Source organism: Zeugodacus cucurbitae, chromosome 4 (genome assembly GCF_028554725.1).
Source record: "Zeugodacus cucurbitae isolate PBARC_wt_2022May chromosome 4, idZeuCucr1.2, whole genome shotgun sequence".
Classification (NCBI taxonomy): Eukaryota; Metazoa; Arthropoda; class Insecta; order Diptera; family Tephritidae; genus Zeugodacus; species Zeugodacus cucurbitae.
In genome coordinates, this window is record NC_071669.1 from 12108485 (window position 1) to 12124156 (window position 15672).

Here is a 15672-nt window from a genome sequence, read left to right on the forward strand (position 1 = left end):
ACATTCGGAATTTTTTAATATATTCAATGGTTTCATTTAATATTTTTTTTAATTTTTTAAGGAAAAAATTAATCAAAAATGTAATGTCTGTTTAATGTCTTAATTTTTAAATTTCAATTTTTCTCTAATTTTTTTCTAATTTTTCTAAAAACAATTATCTGGTCTTTCCTCTCTCAGTTTTCCATTAACAAATCTAACGAATATACATACATATGTATATTCACATTTGATACACATTCCTCAATTTCTGCAATTTACTTGCAATTTTCTAGCAATCGATTGCAAATACAATTTATTTACTTATATTCACTTTGACATCGCCATGTCACTTATGTCGCAACAACACAGTCATTAATGATGTAATTTTTCTATTTACGCATTTGTTCGCTGCACACTCAACCATACAGCTGCAGCGAATTGCTGTGAGCTGATGATTCGGCTGATTATGACAGCGAACAGTAGAAGAAAAGCAAACGCAATACGCAAGTAAGATATAAAAGATAATGAAAGCAAAAGAAAATATGCTACAAACATTAAAGAAATATGAAAAATAACAATGAGAGAAGAAATATTAATTTTTTTGCAAGAAAAAAGTAAAATAAAACAATAATAAATCAAATAGCTAAGCAAGATAATTGTAAAATATTTCCCCCCACACACGTATAAAAATGTATATAAGCGAGCTAGTCAGCTATTAAGCCCACAACTTGCTGCTCACTAAGCTTTACAGTGTTCATAGAAAATGCCAAATTTATGTCAATTCATGTCTTGTGCGTCCACTCATTTGTCAATGAGACTGGCTGCATGGTTTGTTGGCTGGATGTTTGTGGTCAGGCAGCATGAGTTTGCTGCGCATGCGTGTGGGTGTTTTGCTTGCTGTTTGGTTTGAATAGGAAATGCAACAGCTACAACTTGAAACTGTAAATTTATAGCTTTATAAGAATGTTGTTGTTGCTAGAAAACATTTGTACATTAAAGTAACTATAAGCCAATGTACTTAGTTATACTCATATATATATACAAGCAAATATGTGAATATCTCTAAAGTGGAAACTTTTGCTTTTTGCAATGAAAGTGTAGAGGTGTTAAAAGTTGTAGAATGTTTGAGGGACATTTTGTAATTATAATTAAAATTTCCGCGTGATTGCCTTGAGTAGCGACCCACAGATACATATAATAATTGCAAGTGACAAAATATTTTTTTTTTATATTTTTGCATTTATTTTTACAATTATTTTTTTTTAATTTATTCCAATGAATTAAAAAAAAATTGATAAGAGAAAAAAATATTTGTATTATTTTTTTTCTTTTTATTGAACCTTATTTTTTTCTACTTTTATCATATATTTTTCGAGTAAAATAATGACAATAGTATTATAAATTTAGATTTCTTTAAATTATCAAATAATTTTCTCAAATTCCAGCTTATAAAAACAACTATGGCATCAATAATCGATGTATATTGTTAAGACAACTTTTGCTTCTGTCAATCCTAACCACCTTTAACTCACTTTAACTTCAATTAATTTGCGCAATGACATATTTTCTACCTCTCTATTGTACATGCATACTTTATTACTCTGTATTTCTACAGTTTACGTTTTTCCCATACAAGCCGAAACAATTTGTTTGCAACCAATTGGAGTTGTGTTGCACTAGTTACCAGGAATGTCGTTAATTATGCTACGATCGATAGCTAATTGTTGCGCAAAGTATGTCATTAAACATATATGACTTTAAATGACATGAAATGACAAACGAAGCATGTAATCAAGTAAGAATGGGAAATTGCAAAATATGGGATGTATGAACATTTACAGATATGCTGTTGATAGCAGTGGAAATAAAAGTTGATACATTGACTTTCGATAACATTTTTTTATAGTTTGCACACTAATCTCAGTAATAATGTTAAAAAAATCAAAACTCTGTTTGAGGAGTTAAAGAGTTCATCATACGCCGTGAATCGTCAAGTAGCAATAAACTCATGCGTTCATCATACGCCACGGTGTACAAATGAAGTGCGTTTTGAAGGATATAAAGTTACTCATACGACACGGCTGCTTACTAATATTCGAAGAAAAATACTTTCGATAAAAAAATAATTAAAATCTTTAAATTCGATATTAATGTAATTTAATGCAAAAACAAATAATATTGTAAATTAATAAAATAAATATTTTAATTATTATTTTATATACATAAACTAATGAAATTTTTCATTTAATCAATAAACAATCAAATAATATTTATTTTTATTTTTCCAATTTCAATTTACTCATTTATAATGTCAATTAATTTAAATGGAAAGTCCATCTTGACTGGCAGAGTGCTTAAAAGTGCCAATAACACTTAACGCCAATATTGCGTTTGTTTTGATTACAAATCAATTTACCATTTAAGCAGCTGTCCATATAAAAGGCTGCAGCAACCAAATGGTCACTTTGGTAATGGAAAAATACAGCGCTGCGTTAAGTAGTTGCAATTAAATGCCAAGTAGTTGGCAAAGAAGGCAATAAATGTTGCTATAAACGCAGCAATGACTTTCAATTTCGAATTGTATTGAATTTTCAAATGGCAAATGCAGTGAGTGGAAATGCTGTTATATAAATTTATTTTGCAATAGAGTTTTAAATGGATTTGCTGAAGGAGTTAAACACATATATTTGAGAGGTGATGGTTAAAAAGGAGCGAAGAATAAAAAAAAAGTTTTCGGAAAAGAATGTATCATTAAAAAAAAAATTAAATCGAAAAAAATATAGAAAAATATATTTATATTTTTTTTGCAAAATTTTTCATTGGAAGTTAATCTCACAAAATCCTTGAAATTTAAGAATTAAAAAAATATATCCATCTCCATACTATATGTATGTATATAGTATACAGCTATTTTATATATTAAAAAAAATTATATCGAAAAAAGTACATAAAAAATATAGAAAAATATATTTATAAATATTTTTGCACAATTTTTCACATTTTTTTTTTTAAATTATATCGAAAAAATATAGAAAAATGTATTTATATTTTTTTTTTGCAAAATTTTTGGTTGGAAGTTAATCTCACAAAATCCTTCAAATTTAAAAATTAAAAAAAATATATCCATACTATATATATAGCTATTATTATTATATATATTTAAACTATTATATGTATTAAAAAAAACATATCGAAAAAAATATAAAAAAAAATATAGAAAAATATATTTATAATTTATAATTTTTTTGCCCATTTTTCGTCGGAAGTTAATTAATCTCACAACATCCTTGAAATTTAAAAACAATATATATATATATATATCCATACTATATTTAGCTATAATTATTATATATATTTAAAATAAAATCAGAGAAAGGCCTTTTCTAATTGTCAAACCATCAGTTGACTGAATGGCTTTCTACGCATGCGCGCATTGACTGCAAATTAACCGAGAGCTGAGCCAAAAAAATATAAAAAGAAAGGCTTCATATGCTATGAATATATGAAATTATATACAAACGCGCAGCTATAATTGCACGAGAGGGAATTTTTCACACATTTCAATGTGGCAATAAAAAGTGTAAAAAAACGCTGAAAACGGCTGAAGACGGCATGAAAATGTAAACAAAAACCGGCAGACAGTTGCACAGCCAATTTGAAAATTAACGGAGCATATGAATGAACTAACCAAGCGACTAATAGGCTAGATAACAGCAAGCAGGGAGGTAGATAAATGAAGAAATATTTATATATATAGAAATGAATAAGTTAGGCAGTTATTAATATATTATAGTGCCAGCATTGCAACAGCCACCTCTCCACTCTACTGTGTATGTTATTGCATGCGAAATGTAGCAACCACATTTTATTGCCAACAAAAGTGCACTTGTCAACTTTTATAGCATAAACAAAAAAAAAAAAGAATGCATATTTATTATTGCTTTTTAGTTGCATTTTATGCAATTTTATGCATCTTTTTCATTTTTCTTTCACGCTCGCTTATAGTATTTTCCATGCTTACAAATGCGGCTGCTGCTTGCTGCTGTCCAAATAAGCAGCGTAGCAGTTGCAAGCCGGAGACGTTGTGTGGCTGAAATTACAGCCACAAGTTGCAAGTTAAATTTTTGTGGCAAGCTTGCAGTGAAAGTGGTCGCTGAGCTAGACGCACACACAGGCACGCATGTGTGTACATATATATGTATGTAACTGAAATATGCGCGCGCTTTTTATGCGCCTTGTCGCGCTCTTCGCTTCACTTTTTTTTGCGTTTGTCAGCTTGTGCGCATGCGCACTCACTTAATTGCTACTGTTGTTGTCTACGTCGCGCCACATATGTATGTGCCAAACCGTTAGTTGGTTGCCAAACACAGTTGGCGCTAAAGTCAAAACCGCTTGACAGCTGTTTGGGTTTTTAATGTCTTTTTGTTGTTGAAAACAAAAAAAAACGTTTATTTTCTGTGCAAATATTTGCGGTTTTAAATGAAATGGAAACTGACTTTCGATCTTCATTTCACATTTTGTGTGTGAAAATATTTACAAACTACAGTTGAACTTCCCTAACACGAATCACCATACTCCACAAAAAAAAAATCGAATTAGAGAGACTTTCGAGTTATGGAAAGTAGGTTGCAAGAAATTTGACATTATTGCCAATTCAAGAGTTCGAGTTATGGAAAACTTCGAGTTATAGACGTTCGAGTTATGGAAGTTCAACTGTAATTTATTAATACATACACACAGATTTTTATTGCGAATTATATGTATAATCCATCGATTTTTCGACACTTCCCTTAAAGAAAAACCTTTTCTTGCAGTACTTAAAGCATATAAATACAGCCTATACAGCTCTTAATTAAAATATTTAATAATTCAGGCAAGTAAAGTAAGAGAGTAGTAATCCAAAAGGCGGTTCGGTATATATTTCAAGCCTAATTGACATTATTTGACCTTCCAATATTATTTGTTATTTATTTTATTTAGTATACCATTTCGCTCTGAATAGTTTGATGGTTAAGTTGGGGTGGTCCAAAAAGCTAAGTACTCAAATTTCATAAATTCTCTTAAGGCTTAATATATTATTATGTTTATTTAATAAACAAAATCGACTCCAGTATAGTCAAATATGCTATATCTCAATTTTGGTGCCGATTGAAGTGTTCAATTCCATCAAAGTAAACAGATACTGAAGCAACAGCTGATTCAAACCAACTTCTGAGGCAGCCATTGTATTGAAAACTTCAAATCTTTTAAGCGTTATTTTGTCTAAAAGCTGTCGGCAAACTCGGTAAAAGTATATGTCGGTGAATGTAAGCACTTTAAGATCAACTGTCTTATATTTTATCCCCAGACCAAGTGAATATTAAAGAAACGTTCATATGAAGTTTTAAGAACCACCTTAAAGTACATATAACTACGAGGGCTGCTATATATATTTCTGGCCTAGGCAACACTAAGTGTTGCCAGGTGCAATCTGACATTTCCATTGGAAAGTTTGACATTTTTTAGCATAACATCACTCAGAACATTTTGTCATTTAACCGTGAATTGTTTTATTTACAGGGAATTAAAAAATTCATCTCGGCCAAAAAATGGAATTAACTCGTGAACATTTTCATGCGATCATTTTTCACAACTTTCGACGTGGATTATCGCGACAAGAGTGCATCGATATACTAAAATCTTTGTATGGCTATGAAGCACCATCCTAAAGCACTGTGAAAAACTGGCACAACGAATTCAATCGTGGCCGACCCTCGCTCAAAGACGAATTCTGTGAAGGTCGTCCAAAAACAGCCGTTGTGCCAGAAAACATCGATGCCGTACGTGAACTGATAATGCAAGACCGTCATGTAACATACCTTCTGATAGAGGCATGCCTATGCATTTCTCCCACCAGCATACATTCGATATTGCAGGAACACCTGGCCGTAAAAAAAAGTTTGTTCTCGTTGGATCCCGCACAATTTGACAATCGCTCAAAAAAGGATCAAAAAAAGTGCTTCGAAAATTGGTTTGAGCGCATGCAAAAGTGTATAAATCTTGATGGAGAATATTTTGAAAAACAATAAAACCATTTTCGTTGAAATGTATATAGCAGCCCTCGTATCTGGCATTTTACAAGGCGTCGGATCTGCTCAATTTTTATTCAAAATTGCATGTCTAGCATCAATATCATGATTCATGATAGTCAAGCTAACTATAGAAAGTAACTTCACACCAGTCTTATACAAGATGATGATCGTAGAAACATTACAAGCAACTTGAGCCCGATTTTCTTACAGGAAAAATATCAGTATTTGGCGAGCAATGCAGTATAATGGAGATGACTGATACGAAGTTTAACTTCATAAGTGTTCTAAATACGAAATCATGGAAACAATATTCGGAGATAAGTTACTATACTCAACCTAATCTAACTGGTGTCATATTTTTGGTGAGTTTCAAAGTCGATCTCGCTACGATTCAAGAAATTAGAAATTAGAAATCATATTATTATTAAATTTAAGAACAGAGAGAGGGAGGCAAAGAGAGATGGTGGTCAATTTGCCAAAAATAATAAAAACTATATAGCTGATTTTGTTGTAGTATAAAAAGTAGGCCATTTAGGCTTATTATTTACATATGCCTACCATTTCATAGAATCTTTTGAAGTCCAAAAACTGCTTTTGTTTATAATTCATAAATTAATATTTAAATTTTTTTTCTCAAAATTTCTTCAAAAGAAAAACATGAATGAGTTTCTTCGATGAAAACATAAATATTTTTTATGACTTTTTTCAGTTTTTAATGTAGTAAATTATACAAAAAACTACACATATAACAAAAAACATGAATTTTCATGTTAAAGATTAACTGGTTGACCTTCAAGTGACGCCCACAAATGACAGCAGCTTGTCTATTTATTTATTGAGTGGCACGCAGAAAAGAAAAATTAAAGAATGAATTCGCATATGAATGACTAATACGCTTGCTGTCATGAAACGAGCTATTAAAGAAGAAATTTATGCAGAAAAATTGGCTAGATTACAGCATAAATATCTCAATGAGAGGGATAGACATGCTTATGCTTGTCTTCGCGCTTGTTTTTTGATTTTGAAAAATTTTAATTGAAATTTATTAAGCTACGCGCGCTACTGTCGAGTTAATTAAACAAATTAGCCGTCATATACAATTGGATGAATAATTTCGTAGAAGAAAGAGACCACACACACGCTTCATATATAAATTATATATGAAAGATCGCCGTCGTCATCGCCTTGCTTTTCCGTTAAATTAATGATGATGCGTTGCGCTCGCATCAATTGGAGAATTTTGCGCAGATTGTGACTCAGTGCGTTAGTGAGCCAGCCACTCACTTGCAAATGAATTTGGTTTGCACCACTTTTTCCACTTAAATAATAAAGCAAATAATTTGCCACTCAGCGGCGACAATAGCCGAGTGATGGCGGCGTTGAAAACAGAAATATTGCAGAAAAATATATATAAAATTCATGGGTTGAGTAACCAATAATAATAATAACAATGAAAAAAAATAAATAAAAAATAACACAAACAACAACGAGTGAGCAGTAAAGTTGTAAATAAAATGATTTTTTGCTTAATATACTCCTATTATATATTTCACTTATGTATTCGTGTGCTCAAGATGTTGGCTGCTTTTTATTGTTGTTTATGCAACATATGTTTGGCACATTTTTCTACTAGAATTGAATCAGCGTAATTGGCACAGAAAATGAAAGATGTACACAACAACAACAACAATAAATAAATTGTATAAAAGCAAAAACGTTGAGTAAGCGCAAATAAAATATTGAATAAATAGCGCAGCATCTTGGCAACAAAGAAAAGCTCATTGTTGCATTGCGTAAAGCTTAGCCGATTTACAAGATCACACAAATCAAAATGCTTTTAATTAAATGCAGAAATATTGGTAATAATCATTGCGACAGTCGAAAAGTGAATTGTATAATTTACATATTTTCAAAAGGAGCTTTAGTAAAGTGGCCTAATATTGTGGTGAGCTAATGATTTCTCATAGGTGATATCGATTTTCAATAAATAAAAGCGGCACTGATTGCCTAATAAGGCTAGGGTCACACTGCAGTTGATTTTTGAAGTGTTTTAGGCTTTTTGTTGAAGGTAACTCAAATTGACCTTGAAAAAGCTTGCCAAATCAAGTGCGGAAAATAATATAAGGTAATATATTTATTGGTCTTTTTGCTTATTTATAATTTATTGCATCAAAAGGGATTGTATTTAACTATTTCATATATAAAGTTCACCTCAAATTAAATAAGCATCTTACTTTTACTATAAGAAACACTTTTTTCTTCCTCCCCAATGTTACAATTTTTCTTTCTAATATCCAAGAATATATTAGGTCTACAACTTTGCTTCGGCCGTTTTTTTTTTTTTTGTAAAAAACGGTTACAAATGTCGATGAGCCTCAGCTGCACTTTTCTTGGAATTAAAAAAGAAAAGCAAAATTTCCCGCAAATGTCGAGAATTCGGCTCAAAAAGTGACATTTTCAGTTGAGAATAAACTTGGGAGGCAAACAGATCTCTACAAATATTTTGTTGGGTTAACGTTGTCACCAATGTCTAAGATCGATATAAACAAAAAAAAATCGATTTAATCGACCAGTGCTTGACCCAAGAGACTTCTATTGGAAAACGGCGGAAGCAAAGTTGTAAAAAAAATTCTAAATCGCAGAATCAGTTTAAAAAGTCTAACAAAATTAATTAAGCTCTGAATAAATGGGCCAATGGAAGCTTTTCAGACTTCTGAATTTTCAAAGCTCTACAAACTTTTCTGATTAATTTCAATATTCAGAAGAAAATCATATTTTCCTATAGTTCCGCGTTATACAAATAAAATTAATAATTAAACGGCAAGAAAAAAATTACAATGAAACTCTGCATAAATAGGCCAATGAAAGCTTTTCGGACTTTTGAGCTTTCAAAGCTTCCCAAGCTGATTTCTTTTCAATTTTCAGAAGTAAATCACATTTTCCATGTAGTTCTGCACTATATAATTAGAATGAGTAATTAAAAAGGCAAGAAAAAACCATGAAGCTCTGAGTAAGTGGATCAAAATAAACAGACTTTTGAGCATTCAAAGCTTTTCTGATTTCTCTTCATTATCCAGAAGAAGTTCATATTTTCCATGTGGTTCGGCATTATACAATAAAATTAGTAATTAAAAAGGGAAGAAAAAAACCATGAAGCTCTGAGTAAATGGGTCAAAATATACAGACTACTGAGCTTTCAAAGCTTTTCTGATTTCTCTATACAAATAAAATTGATAATTAAAAATGTAAAAAAAAACTTGAAGCTCTGAATAAATGGGCCAGTGGAAGCTTTTCGGACTTCTGAGCATTCAAAGCTTCCCAAGCTTTTCTGATTTCTCTTCAATATCTAGAAGAATTTCACATTTTCCTTGCAGTTCCACATTTTATAAATCTCTATTTAATAAATATAATAATTAATAATTCCAAGCAGCTATTAAGCTTATTATTCCTTAGCTGTGTCTTACAATTTACTGTAACAATTTTCTTCATAGACTTGTAAAGTCTTGAACACAGTAATGTAACTTAAGCCCCAACTATGCAGTTGCTTAACTGTATTTCATTTTCACACTTTTTCCACTACACCTTTTGTTGCGTGGATACTAATGAATGCAGCGTTGCAATTTCCGTAATTTAAATCCCATTTCGCTGTAATCGCTCTGCGCTTTCTTGCATTGCTTTCTAAGTCAGTATTACACTTATTACTTTTATTAGTATTATATTAAAATATTTTTATGACTGTGTAGGTATAGTGGATGTCAGATGATGCACCTATTATGAATTTGTAAGAAGACTATTGTAAAAGAGCTGCCGCAAAAGAATTGTTAGAAGAGATAGCATATCTTTTGCTAGCTAAACTTTTAGATTATCTTGAATTGCCGTCAGTAATGGACAATCCTTGCTGAATGCAAAGATTTTGCTATAGCATGCAACAATGGTATTCTTTGCTATTCAAATATTAATAACAAAGGCTTAGGTTCAGTATTACTAGCCACAAGCTAAGTGAACTTGAAGTTATAACTAGAAAAAGGAGTATATAAATGGATATTTTTATCTATTGAAGTATAAAAAAATCTGTTTCGTTTCATTTCAACGAATAATTGATAAGATGACACAAAAATAGCTCTCAAGTATCCACCAAAATGAAGAAGACAAAAATCCAAATTAAACGCCAAAGTATAATTTATACCAGCACTTCCTTTTCCAACTAGAAAATGATACCAAACAAATTATAAATTTACAATTCTAACAATAATATTCCCACAATTAATCTCATTTTAAACGCCCGTCCACCGAAAATACCCACGCTCCCTGACAAAATTTCCTTTGCGCAATTTGTAACGATACATCCGTCGCCTACAGGCAAAAAGGTTAAGAACCCCATTAGCAAATGACACCAGAGCAACTGAAGACGCATTCTTACTAATTGCTTTTAGCATTATTATGATTTTCATTACACTACAGATGGACATTAGATTCTACTTCTTATAGTGGGAAATTTTATATCAATTATGTAGCAAAGTGTCGCTGAATTAGAGAAAAGTATATTTAAATTCAAATAATGCATAATCATCCGAATTGTTAATAACTGTTTCGAGTAATTTTTTGTACGAAAATTGTTTACAGAAATAATTAATAATAATGAGAGACATAGTTGATATTTAACAAGCGCTTACTTGACACCTTTGGTAGAGACATAAAATTACAAAAAAGAAATGAAGAAGACACATAAATTAAATGTAAATGCTGTGTGAACACCATCGAAGCGTATAAAATGTCGCTCAGCTTAATTACTGGTTGTGATAGAAAATAGTTTACTAGTTAAAAAGCGCTTAGTAAGTGTACAGTGTTGTATTGAATACGAATAGAATAAATAAAGAATTATTCCAACCTAACCTCACTTTTTCAAACATGACATAGACACGCTGTTCGGTGTATCTTAGCAAGTCAAAGTCTCAAGTTCATTAAATTTATTGAATATCTTTGTGTTCCTGATTATTTTATCTTTAATCTACGATGAACTTAAGACCTGAGTCAAAGTCTCAAGTTCTCAAACTTTATGACTCTAAAGACTTAAACCTAAAGTCTAAAGTTCACTAAATTTATGGAACCTCCTTATGATTATTGTATCTTTTTTCTCTGATGAACATATCATATGATTCATTTTTTTCGAGCTGATTCGGATTTATCTATTCAGAATGGTTACTAAACTATGTATTCAAATCTGTATTCGAAGGTTAGAGATTGGACGAAGATTTAAAAGAAGGTCAACTGCCTTTTGCGATATCTCCGAAAAGAGTCATTAGAAATTATTGGAAATTCTTTCAGTAAACAAAATATAGTTTATTATTTTATATTCTGAACTGCACATTGCAAGAAGTCTGAAGACGTCTATTAGATTTGAAAAGAGAACTTGTAATTAAGAAGGTATGGACGAGGCTTATCAGAGATCTTCTTTAAGATCAGAAAACAGTCATAAGATCCATATTGCCGGACAAGTACCATAAAAACAAATGTTCTCTATAATTTTATAACCTCCTTCACCTCAGATTGAAGCTCTATCCACACTGAGTGATCCCAAACTACATCCACTATCGCTCTCATGTACCCATACTTCATCAATTTGCATTTCAATCAACCACTGCTTAATAATTATTATGTCTTTCATTATCCAGCTACCCAAGCACCTTGAAGTTACGCGATTTTACAAGATTACCTTATTATTATTTCAAATTCTGCCTACAATTTTCATTTACTTAATTCTTTTGGCATGCTGCATAGACACGAGTACTACTTAACAAGTACGAGTACAACTCGCCAGTCTAGTTTTTCCGCAATCGCGCCAGCTTATTTGAATTTGTGCAACAAAGTGGAAAATTATTTCGCCAGTCATTGTCAGTTTGCTGAAGATAGTACGGAACGCGACTTGCAACAAATGCATAAATTTCTATACACAAACATAAGTATCCACTCAGTTGAAGCACAGCTTGTGGCCCACCACAGCAGCAGCTGCTTTAGACTAGCCACAGTCCAGCTGTTCTTAATAACCATACCCAGTGACTAGTTAGCCAGGCCGCCTAGTTCTTTAACCGCAAGCCGCATGATTGTTTGCTTGTTGCCAGCATTTTTTTTTCTCACTTTTTGTTTGTTCTTTCTTTCAGTTCCGCTCCAGGCGTAATTTTCTTCCAAACTAATTTGAACGTAAGTACCTTCTTGCAACCAGCGCAAACCGAATTGCGCCACACTTCAACTAAATCGAAACCAAACTAGTTCGTCAAAATGATGTTGATGAGCCCGAGCGTGCTATTGTGTTGTGTCCAAGTATGACTTCTTCTTCGTGGCTGCTAAGCAAGCAATGCTCGTAGTATGCATCTAATTGTACCGGATTCCATGCTTGGCCGCACACAGCAACTGTGTACCTCTAGAGTCCGACTGACAGCTGGCATTGTAGCTTATGCGACTTTTTTCGTGGTTGGTGGGATTGAGTCTGGCGATTCTAATTTTTAGTTTTCGCGTTCGGGATCCCGAAGTGATGACAATACATTTTCGTGATCCCGTTTCGATTTTATGAAAAAATTACTTAATGGTTATGAAATAAATTTTTATTTTTATAAATATAAAAAATATTTAAAAATGATTTCAAGACCTCCTAATTCTCTATATTGGAGCATACGTTCTCATTGGACTATATTTAAATAAACTATTGTGCACAGTGGATTAAATCGATTTTTTTCCTCAGTTAAAAGTATAAAATAATATTTTTCTATCAAAAATAATTTTTTAATAACAAAATCACGAAAAAAAAGCGGGATCGCGAACCTAAAATTTCAAAAAAATTCCGAAATTTCTCGAAACTCAACAGCTCTGTAGCGACCAAATGGCTAATATTAGGTGAAGTAGCAAATGAGAGCAGTGCAGGCGTTGGTTTCCAGTGGCTGAAGCATAACTAATATCAATTTTCTTTACCGCATATTTCCATTGCCGCGCCATGCTTCGCTACATCGCTTTATAAATGTTTGCCATATTTGCTCAGAAAATTGTACGTATGCAAATTAAAAAAATTAGTGGGTGTGTTTGGCGAAATAAAATAAGGGAATAATAAAAGTAACCGCGCGGCATTAGAAGAAAATAAAAATTGAGGTTGATTAGCGGTGGACACGCTCAGAAAGCAATATTTCGCTAAGAAAAGAAGTAAGTAGTTCCGAGCAAAAAACATATATAGATATACATAAATAACTGTAAAAAACTTTGTAGCAAGCGAATATTGTGACGACCTGTCAAAGCAATGTCAAAGAGTGTCAAATTATGACAGTTAAGTGTGGTGAATTGGCAGCGAGTAAAGTAAAGCTTGGCATACCGTGTCAAAAATAAATTTAAAAATACTAGAAAGCCGGAAATCATTGTAGTCTAATAAATATTTATGACTTATTTGAGGTAATAGTTCAGTTGCAAGACTTTATGTTGCTTTTAAGTTGACCAATTTGTTATTAAATTTGTATAGAGTGCAAAAGTTGTAGGTTTTAGGGCGATTTTGTCATAATTTTACTTTTTATACCATAAATATAAATATTTTTGCAACAAAATATATATGTAAATACCTCACAATCACATAAGAGCCTTTGTGACGCAAATATAAAAAAATCTAAGGATTATTCGGGATTAATGTGAAAATATTTTGTCGAGATAACATAATATCAATAAATATGTTAAATTATGTTGAAGTTTGAGTCTAATAGTGAGCGAAAGGGACAGGAACTTAGAAGAAATACAATGAAGTTATAATAATTGTTCTAAGCGAACGACAAATGAACACTCGCTAAAGTAATCAAATGCATATCTAGCCTATGGAAAATCAAAATTTACAGGGAAATAAACATGTTAGGTTAGTTAGTTATTTATGGTCTGTAAATTGTTTGAACATGTTCGAAGTAAGATTTATGCACTGAAGAGGCAGACAAGTAAACTAGCCTAAAGCCAATTAAAATCACACTTTCTTTTAGGATTTTACAAATTTACATCTAATTGCTTTTACATATGCTTTTTATTTATGCGTAAAGCTGTAATAATATTATAATTATTTGCACCAAAGTCAAACAAACCACCGTTAGTTAACTCGTTAATTGTTATTTTTCGTACATTTTTCATATTTGCTTTCTGCGGGTTTTCATTAAAATTTCAATATTTGGCGATTAATGATGTCTTAAAATATAAATTGGTGGCAAGCTACATGAACAAATTGTAATTTTTGTGAACTTTTAATACCTTTCTTTCGATTGTGCAACTTTTTCTTTTTATGGCTTTTTCAGGTTTAAGAGGTTATGTCAGACTTTTTGGCGAATTTGTGTTTATAAATAAATTTAAGTAGGCAAATTTACATATAACTAGTTTAATTTGCAGCTAATTTGGAGATTCGCGATGAAATATGTAAAATTTTTAATAATTGAGTTATTTTATGTAATTTTTTTATTAAAGGAAACTATTTTTTTTTAATTTTTTTAGGCATCAAAAATTTATTTTCAGTGTTTACGGGGTAAAAAAACGAAAATTAGGAAAAAATTAATAAATAGGAAAATAATAAATAAACAAGAGCAAAAATTAACATAAATTTAGAAAATAAAAAAATAAAGGTTAAACAATTTTTTTTTTAAATTTAAAATTAAAAATATAAATTTAAAAAAAATATTTTAAGAGCGAAAAAATTAATAAATTAGGAAAAAATAAATAAACAAGGAAAAAATTAACATAAGTTTAGAAAAAAAACTAAAAAAAATAAGATTAAACAAATTTTTTTAATTTAAAATTAAAAATATTAATTTAAAAAAATGTTTTGAGAGCGAGATTGTTTAAATTATTTTGACTTAAATAATATTCGGGGTTTACAGCGAGAAAAAAAAATATTCAAAAACAATGAAATTTAAAAACGTTAAATAAAAAATTATAAGAGCTGCAGAGCTAAACCGAGAAGGTACAATCTTCTACAAGAGTGTACAGCTCCTGGCGTACGCCGATGATATTGATATCATCGGAAGCAACAACCGCGCCGTTTGTTCTGCTTTTTCCCGCATGGATAAGGAGGCGAAGCGAATGGGTCTGGAGGTGAATGAGGACAAGACGAAATATCTCCTGTCATCAAACAAACAGTCGGCGCATTCGCGTCTTGGCTCCCACGTCACTGTTGACAGTCATAACTTCGAGGTCGTAGATAATTTCGTATACCTGGGAACCAGCATCAACAACACGAACAATGTCAGCCTCGAAATCCAGCGCAGAATAACTCTTGCCAACAGGTGCTACTTTGGACTGAGTAGGCAATTGAACAGTAAAGTCCTCTCTCGACGAACCAAAATCAAGCTCTACAAGTCGCTTATCATTCCCGTCCTGCTTTACGGTGCAGAAGCTTGGACGATGTCAACATCAGATGAGACGACACTAGGAGTTTTCGAGAGGAAAATTTTGCGCAAGATTTATGGTCCTCAGAACATTGGCAACGGCGAATACCGCAGACGATGGAACGATGAGCTGTACGAGTTATACGACGACATTGACATAGTTCAGCGAATAAAAAGACAGCGGCTACGCTGGCTAGGTCATGTTGTCCGAATGGACGAAAACACTCCAGCCCTGA

The 15672-nt window shown here is 31.7% G+C and overlaps 1 protein-coding gene across 20 annotated transcripts in view; it reads right to left on the reverse strand.

Moving 5' to 3' along the window:
- LOC105210048 (rab11 family-interacting protein 3) overlaps positions 1–15672 on the reverse strand; it is a 141490-nt gene that overhangs the window by 21253 nt on the left and 104565 nt on the right. The window lies entirely within an intron of this gene.